We start from the raw sequence: 8794 nt of genomic DNA, 5'->3' as shown, positions 1-8794 counted from the left end.
CCCCTGAAACATATCAATGAGGAGAAATAGCATGTCTCGTGTTAATGTCCCTCACTACTCTCCCATGTGGTCCATAAACAAACTGGACCAAACAATTAACCCTTGCCATGTTTACCCAGGGCCAGATTACCCAGGGGCCACTCATAAACTATAGCAAATTGCGTAGAATAGCAGGAAATTAGCTTAAAACTGCAAAATGTTCACTCAGCCTCATGACAACATTTTAAAACTGCAAATGTGTTGAAATGCAGGATTATAGCTGTTTTCCTGAGGGTAGGTGCCTGGGGCCCGAAATGCGTTCGACCGGCCCTGTTTACCTAAACAACACTGGGCAGGTTCAGGGTCTGGATCACCTTCTTTGGTTTAAGTATGTGGGGAATAGTGTAATTTTCTGAACCAAGCTACAGCATAGTCACAGGAGGCTCCAGATTTCTGCTCTGTCTTTGGGTTGGGAGACGTTTGATCGCCCGGGGTGAAGTTCTGGATCTATGACATGAAACATTTAACAGCATGGAGTGTGCTTATAGCCTCTTAGCAAGAAGTAAAGCACTTGATTGCATCAACATTTCTGCTGCAAAGCTTGCTTGAGTTTCAACTTAATGTTCACTCCTAAAGAGAAAACAGGAAGAATTGGCCTCGAGACAAATCCTCCTGCTTCACCACTAACAGTTTGTAAGCAATACCACCCAGCGCTAACTTAGTAGAAATAGGTTAAGGCCACAAGGTTGCCCATTTTGATGAATGTACGTTTTACAGCTATTAATCTCCTCAAGTTAAGCAGATTAATATGGGCAAGGATACCTTGAAACTCAAAAGTAGGTCCCTTTAGTTGTATTTGCAAGGGAAAATTACATATCTAATAGGTTTCACTAAGCCAAGAGTCATTACTCACATGATGAACGAACACAACGCAAGGTGCATGATGATTGATGTGAGGGGAGATTGGAGTAGGGAAAGTAGGTTTCTTGAGGTAGAGGTGAGCCTTGGAGGCTGTCTCTCTCTGTGGGTATTTAAGGGGTATCACGAGATGACAGTCAACTCATCCATCATGTCAGCAGCAATGTAAGTGAAGCTCACACTTGGGGATAAAGCTAACAAGGGATGAAGGTTTTCAGCAAGGTCTCTATTTGGAAACGCCCCAACATGTATTCAAGGTAAATGGATTGATACATCTTGACTTATATCTCACTATAAATTTAAGTTAAGAAGCTGTTAAGACATTTTCATTACCCTTGAAATCACTGTGTAAATACACAAGCGACACAGACATACACTACATAACCAAAAGTATGTGGACACCTGCTTGTTGAACAACTTATTCCAAAATCATGGGCATTAAAATGAAGTTGGTTCCCCCTTTGCTGCTATAACAGCCTCCACTCTTCTGGGAAGGCTTTCCACTAGATGTTGGAACATTGCTGTGGGGACTTGCTTCCATTCAGCCACAAGAGCATTAGTGAGGTCGGGCACTGATGTTGGGTGATTAGGCCTGGCTCGCAGTCGGCGTTCCAATTCATCCCAAAGGTGTTTGATGGGGTTGAGGTCAGGGCTCTGTGCAGGCCAGTCAAATTCTTCTTCACCGATCTCGACAAACCATTTCTGTATGGACCTCACTTTGTGCATGTGGGCATTGTCATGCAGAAACAGGAATGGGCCTTCCCTAAACTGTTGCCACAAAGTTGGAAGCACAGAATCGTCTAGAATGTCATTGTATGCTGTAGCGTTAAGATTTCCCTTCATTGGAACTAAGGGGACTAGCCCAAACCATTAAAAACAGCCCCAGACCATTATTCCTCCTCCACCAAACTTAAGAGTTGGTATTATGCATTGGAGAAATGGTAGCGTTTTCCTGGCATCCGCCAAAGCCAGATTTGCCCGTTGGACTTGTGCTTGGTGGCCTTAGGCTTGTGTGCGGCTGATCGACCATGGAAACCCATTTAATGATGCTCCCAACGAACAGTCCTTGTGCTGACGTTGCTTCCAGAGGCAGTTTGGAACTCAGTAGTGAGTGTTTCTACGCGCTTCAGCACTCCTGTTCTGTGAGCTTGTGTGGCCTTCCACTTTGCAGCTGAGCCACTGTTGCTCCTAGACGTTTCCACTTCACAGTAAGGGCAGAAATTTGACCAACTGGCTTGTTGGAAAGGTGGCATCCTATAACGGTGCTACATTGAAAGTCACTGAGCTCTTCAGTAAGGCTAATCTACTGCCAACGTTTGTCTACGGAGATTGCATGGCTGTGTGCTCAATTTTATACATCTGTCAGCAACGGGCATGGCTGAAAGAGCCGAATCCACTAATTTGAAGGGGTGTCAACATATTTTTTTATATATAGTGTATTTTCCTGTCTCATCATTTGCTTCAATGCCTTCAATGCCTTTCTTCAGTACCTTGCAAAAGTATTCATCCCCCTTGGTGTTTTTCCTATTTTGTTTCATTACAACCTGTAATTTAAATTGATTTTTATTTGGATATCATGTAATGGGCATACACAAAATCGTGAAGTTCACTTTTTTTTTTTTTTAACAAATAAAACGGAAAAGTGGTGCGTGCATACGTATTCACCCCCTTTGCTATGAAGCCCCTGAATAAGATCAACCAATTACCTTCAGAAGTCACATAATTAGTTAAATAAAGTCCACCTGTGTGCAATCTAACTGTCACATTATATGTCACATGATCTCAGTACATATACACCTGTTCTGAAAGGCCCCAGAGACTGCAACACCACTAAGCAAGGGGCACCACCAAGCAAGCGGCACTATGAAGACCAAGGAGCTCTCCAAACAGGTCAGGGACAAAGTTGTGGAGAAGTACAGATCAAGGTTAGGTTATAAAAAAATATCAGAAACTTTGAACATCCCACGGAGCACCATTAAATCCATTATAAAAAAAATTGAAAGAATATGGCACTACAACAAACCTGCCAAGAGAGGGCCGCCCACCAAAACTCATGGACCAGCCAAGGAGGGCATTAATCAGAGAGGCAACAAAGAGACCAAAGATAACCCTGAAGGAGCTGCAAAGCTCCACAGCGGAGATTGGAGTATCTGTCCACAGGACCACTTTAAGCCGTACACTCCACAGAGATGGGCTTTATGGAAGAGTGGCCAGAAAGAGCCATTGCCTAATTAAAGAAAAAAATAAGAAAACACAATTGTTGTTCGCCAAAAGGCATGTGGGAGACTCCACAAACATCTGGAAGAAAGTACTCTGGTCAGATGAGACTAAAATGTATCTTTTTGGCCATCAAGAAAAACGTTATGTCTAGTGCAAACCCAACACCTCACATCACCCCGAGAATAACATCCCCACAGTGAAGCATGGTGGTGGCAGCATCATGCTGTGGGGGTGTTTTTCATCTGCAGGGACTGGGAAACTGGTCAGAATTGAAGGATGGCGCTAAATAAAGGGAAATTATTGAGGGAAACCTGTTTCAGTCTTCCAGAGATTTTTAGACTGGGATGGAGGTTCACCTTCCAACAGGACAATGGCCTTAACTTCTCTTGGGTAGGGGGCATCATTTGGAATTTTGGATGAAAAGCATGCCCAAATTAAACTGCCAGCTACTCATCCCCAGAAGATAAGATATGCATATTATTAGTCGATTTGGATAGAAAACAATCTGAAGTTTCTAAAACTGTTTGAATCATGTCTGTGAGTATAACAGAACTTATTTAGCAGGCGAAACCTCGAGGACAAACCATTCAGATAAAAAAAAATTGAGGTCACTATCTTTTCAATAAGATTTCATTGGGAAACCATATTTCTAAGGGACCTTCTTGCAGTTCCTACCACTTCCACTGGATGTCAATAGTCTTTAGAAATTGGTTGAAGTTATTCCTTTGTGTAATGAAGAAGTACGGCCATTTTGAAGGAGGGTCACTCGAAGTGTCCTGTTTGTTAGAAGCGTGTGACCAGAAAGCTAGCTACAGTTGGTTTTAATCCTGTATTGAACACAGATCATCCCGTCTTCAATTTTATCAATAATTTACGTTAAAAAATACCTAAAGTTGTATTACAAAAGTAGTTTGACATTTTTTGGCAAAGTTTACAGGTAACCTTTCACATATTTTGTAGTCACGTTTCACAATTTGAAACCGGTGTATTTCTGGATCAAACGCGCCAAATAAATTGACATTTTGGATATTTATCGACGGAATTAATCGAACAAAAGGACCATTTGTGATGTTTATGGAACATATTGGAGTGCCAACAACAGAAGCTCGTCAAAGGTAAGGCATTAATTATATTTTTATTTCTGTGTTTTGTGTCGTGGCTGCAGGGTTGAAATATGCATCTCTCTCTTTGTTTACAATGGTCCTATCCTCAGATAATAGCGTCGTTTGCTTTCGCCGAAAAGCCTATTTGAATTCTGACATGTTGCCTGGATTCACAACCAGTGTAGCTTTAATTTGGTATCTTTCATGTGTGACTTAATGAAAATTCGATTTTTATAGTAATTTTTATAGTAATTAGTTTGAATTTGGCGCTCTGCATTTTCTCTGGCTTTTTGCCAAGGCTTTTTGGATATACAGTGGGGAGAACAAGTATTTGATACACTGCCGATTTTGCAGGTTTTCCTACTTACAAAGCATGTAGAGGTCTGTAATTTTTATCATAGGTACACTTCAACTGTGAGAGACGGAATCTAAAACAAAAATCCAGAAAATCACATTGTATGATTTTTAAATAATTAATTTGCATTTTATTGCATGACATAAGTATTTGATACATCAGAAAAGCAGAACTTAATATTTGGTACAGAAACCTTTGTTTGCAATTACAGAGATCATACGTTTCCTGTAGTTCTTGACTAGGTTTGCACACACTGCAGCAGGGATTTTGGCCCACTCCTCCCTACAGATCTTCTCCAGATCCTTCAGGTTTCGGGGCTGTCGCTGGGCAATACGGACTTTCAGCTCCCTCCAAAGATTTTCTATTGGGTTCAGGTCTGGAGACTGGCTAGGCCACTCCAGGACCTTGAGATGCTTCTTACGGAGCCACTCCTTAGTTGCCATGGCTGTGTGCTTCGTGTCGTTGTCATGCTGGAAGACCCAGCCACGACCCATCTTCAATGCTCTTACTGAGGGAAGGAGGTTGTTGGCCAAGATCTCGCGATACATGGCCCCATCCATCCTCCCCTCAATACGGTACAGTCGTCCTGTCCCCTTTGCAGAAAAGCATCCCCAAAGAATGATGTTTCCACCTCCATGCTTCACGGTTGGGATGGTGTTCTTGGGGTTGTACTCATACTTCTTCTTCCTCCAAACATGGCGAGTGGAGTTAGACCAAAAAGCTCTATTTTTGTCTCATCAGACCACATGACCTTCTCCCATTCCTCCTCTGGATCATCCAGATTGTCATTGGCAAACTTCAGACAGGCCTGGACATGCACTGGCTTAAGCAGGGGGACCTTGCGTGCGCTGCAGGATTTTAATCCATGACGGCGTAGTGTGTTACTAATGGTTTTCTTTGAGACTGTGGTCCCAGCTCTCTTCAGGTCATTGACCAGGTCCTGCCGTGTAGTTCTGGGCTGATCCCTCACCTTCCTCATGATCATTGATGCCCCACGAGGTGAAATCTTGCATGGAGCCCCAGACCGAGGGTGATTGACCGTCATCTTGAACTTCTTCCATTTTCTAATAATTGTGCCAACAGTTGTTTCCTTCTCACCAAGCTGCTTGCCTATTGTCCTGTAGCCCATCCCAGCCTTGTGCAGGTCTACAATTTTATCCCTGATGTCCTTACACAGCTCTCTGGTCTTGGCCATTGTGGAGAGGTTGGAATCTGTTTGATTGAGTGTGTGGACAGGTGTCTTTTATACAGGTAACGAGTTCAAACAGGTGCAGTTAATACAGGTAAGGAGTGGAGAACAGGAGGGCTTCTTAAAGAAAAACTAACAGGTCTGTGAGAGCCGGAATTCTTACTGGTTGGTAGGTGATCAAATACTTATGTCATGCAATAAAATGCAAATTAATTATTTAAAAATCATACAATGTGATTTTCTGGATTTTTGTTTTAGATTCCGTCTCTCACAGTTGAAGTGTACCTATGATAAAAATTACAGACCTCTACATGCTTTGTAAGTAGGAAAACCTGCAAAATCGGCAGTGTATCAAATACTTGTTCTCCCCACTGTAAATATGAACTTTAGCGAACAAAACATACATGTATTGTGTAACATGAAGTCCTATGAGTGTCATCTGATGAAGATCATCAAAGGTTAGTGATTCATTTTATCTCTATTTCTGCTTTTTGTTACTCCTCTCTTTGGCTGGAAAAATGGCTGTCTTTGACTGTGACTTGGCTCTAACCTAACATAATCGTTTGGGGTGTTTTCGTCATAAAACCTTTTTGAAATCGGACACTTTGGCTGGATTTACAACAAGTTTATCTTTAAAATGGTGTAAAATACTTGTATGTTTGAGGAATTTAAATTATGGGATTTCTGTTGTTTTGAATTTGGCGCCCTGCAGTTTCACTGGCTGTTGATGAGCTGGGACGCTACCGTCCCACATACCCTAGTGAGGTTAAGCATACTGCTAAAGCAACACTCCAGTGGTTTAACCTCTCTTGGGCACGTGAGACGGTAGCGTCCCACCTCTTCAACAGCCAGTGAAACTGGTGGGCGCCAAATTCATATACAGAAATACTCATTATAAAAACTCAGAAAACAAAACATATTTTACATAGGTTTAAAGATTAACTGCTTGTGAATCCAACCACGGTGTCTGATTTTTTAAATGCTTTACGGCGAAAGGATACATTACGATTATGAGAACATAGCCCACTAAACAAATCATTACAAACAGTAGCCAGCCAGCTAGAACAGTTACACAATTTAGAAATAGAGATAAAATTAATCCCTTACCTTTGATGATCTACATATGGTTGCAATCAGCAGACATTCATTTACTCAATACATTTTATTTTTGTTCGATAAAGTATCTTTATACCCAAAAACCTCAGTTTTGTTCGCGCGTTTTCTTCAGTAATCCACAGGCTAAAACGCAGTAAAAACAGGAAGACAAAAAAATTCAAATTGTATCCGTAGTTCATAGAAGTTCATAGAAACATGTCAAACGATGTTTATATTCAAACCTCAGGTTGTTTTTAGCCTAAATAAACAATAATATTTCAACCGGACAATAATGTCGTAAATGTAAACAAGAAACGCACTCTCTCGGTCTTGCGCAGGAAAAAGCTCTGTGACACTCATTCAGACTGCTCTTACTTCTTCATTTTTCAGAATACAAGCCTGAAACATTTTCTGAAGACTGTTGACATCTAGTGGAAGGCATAGAAACTGCATTTTGAGTACTAAGTCAATGGATACTGTATTGGCATTGAATAGAAAACTACAAAACCCCACCAAAAAAACGACTTCCTGAATGGATTTTTTTCAGGTTTTTGCCTGTCAAATCAGTTCTGTTTTACTCACAGACACTATTTTAACAGTTTTGGAAACTTTAGAGTGTTTTCTATCCAAATCTACCAGTTATATGCATATCATATATTCTGGGCCCGAGATGCAGGCAGTTTAATTTGGGCATGCATTTCATCCAAAATTCCGAATTCTGCCCCCTACCCTAGAGAAGTTAATGGAAAACATTTAAATGTCTTGGAATGGCATGGTCAAAGCCCAGACCTCAATCCAATTGAGAATCTGTGGTATGATTTAAAGATTGCTGTACACAAGTGGAACCCATCCAACTTGAAGGAGCTGGAGAAGTTTTGCCTTGAATAATGGGCAAAAATCCCAGTGGCTAAATGTGCGAAGCTTATAGAGACATACCCAAAGAGATATGCAGCTATAATTGCTGCAAAAGGTGGCTCTACAAAGTATTAACTAAGGGGGTGAATATTTAAGCACGCTCAAGTATTCCGTTTTTTTGTCTTATTTCTGGTTTGTTTCACAATAAAATATATTTTGCATCTTCAAAGTGGTAGGCATGTTGTATAAATGAAATGATACAACCCCCCCAAAAATCTATTTTAATTCCAGGTTGTAAGGCAATAAAATAGGACAAATGCCAAGGGGGTGAATACTTTCGCAATCAACTGTAGGTTTGTTGTTCATCTACTCCCTCAGGGTGCTAGGCTAGCATGTACAGGGTATGTGTAGCATAGAGCTCATGAGACCCTAGCCCTAGCAATAGAGATGTGGTTGCCTTGTAGAGATGACTAAACAGCAGTGGATGTGAGGGACTCTCCTGTCTCTCTATCCAGTCTGTCAGCCACGGAGCATAAATGGTCGTGAGCGGCATTGAGAGAGAGCGTTCCATTTTGTCCCTGCCCATCAGAGAGGGGTGGCTAGACAGCTGGGACCAGGGAAAGGCCTTCAGGCCTCCTGTCCCTTCAAAGTGTAATGTTTTGTGCCAGAGCCACCGAGCCCTGGGAAACAGTCTGTAACAGCCACACCTTCAAATAAAAAGGTCTGAAAGAGAGAAAGACAGCCAGGAGAGAGACAGCCAGGAGAGAGACAGCCAGGAAAGAGACAGCCAGGAGAGAGACAGCCATGAGAGAGACAGGAGAGAGAAAGACAGCCAGGAGAGAGAGAAAGAGACAGCCAGTGGGAGAGAGAGAGAGAGAAAGCAGAGAAAGAGAGAGAGAGAATTAACAACAACAACAAACAGAGCAAAGTGAGCATAGCCTTGCTATTGAGAGAGGCCGCTGTAGGCAGACCTGGCTCAAGAGAAGACAGGCTATGTGCACACTGCCCACAAAATGAGGTGGAAACTGAGTTGCACTTCCTAACCTTCTGCCAAATGTATGACCATATTAGAGACATGTA

Source organism: Salvelinus alpinus, chromosome 7, assembly GCF_045679555.1.
Source record: "Salvelinus alpinus chromosome 7, SLU_Salpinus.1, whole genome shotgun sequence".
Taxonomy (NCBI): Eukaryota; Metazoa; Chordata; class Actinopteri; order Salmoniformes; family Salmonidae; genus Salvelinus; species Salvelinus alpinus.
This window is presented reverse-complemented; position numbering follows the sequence as displayed.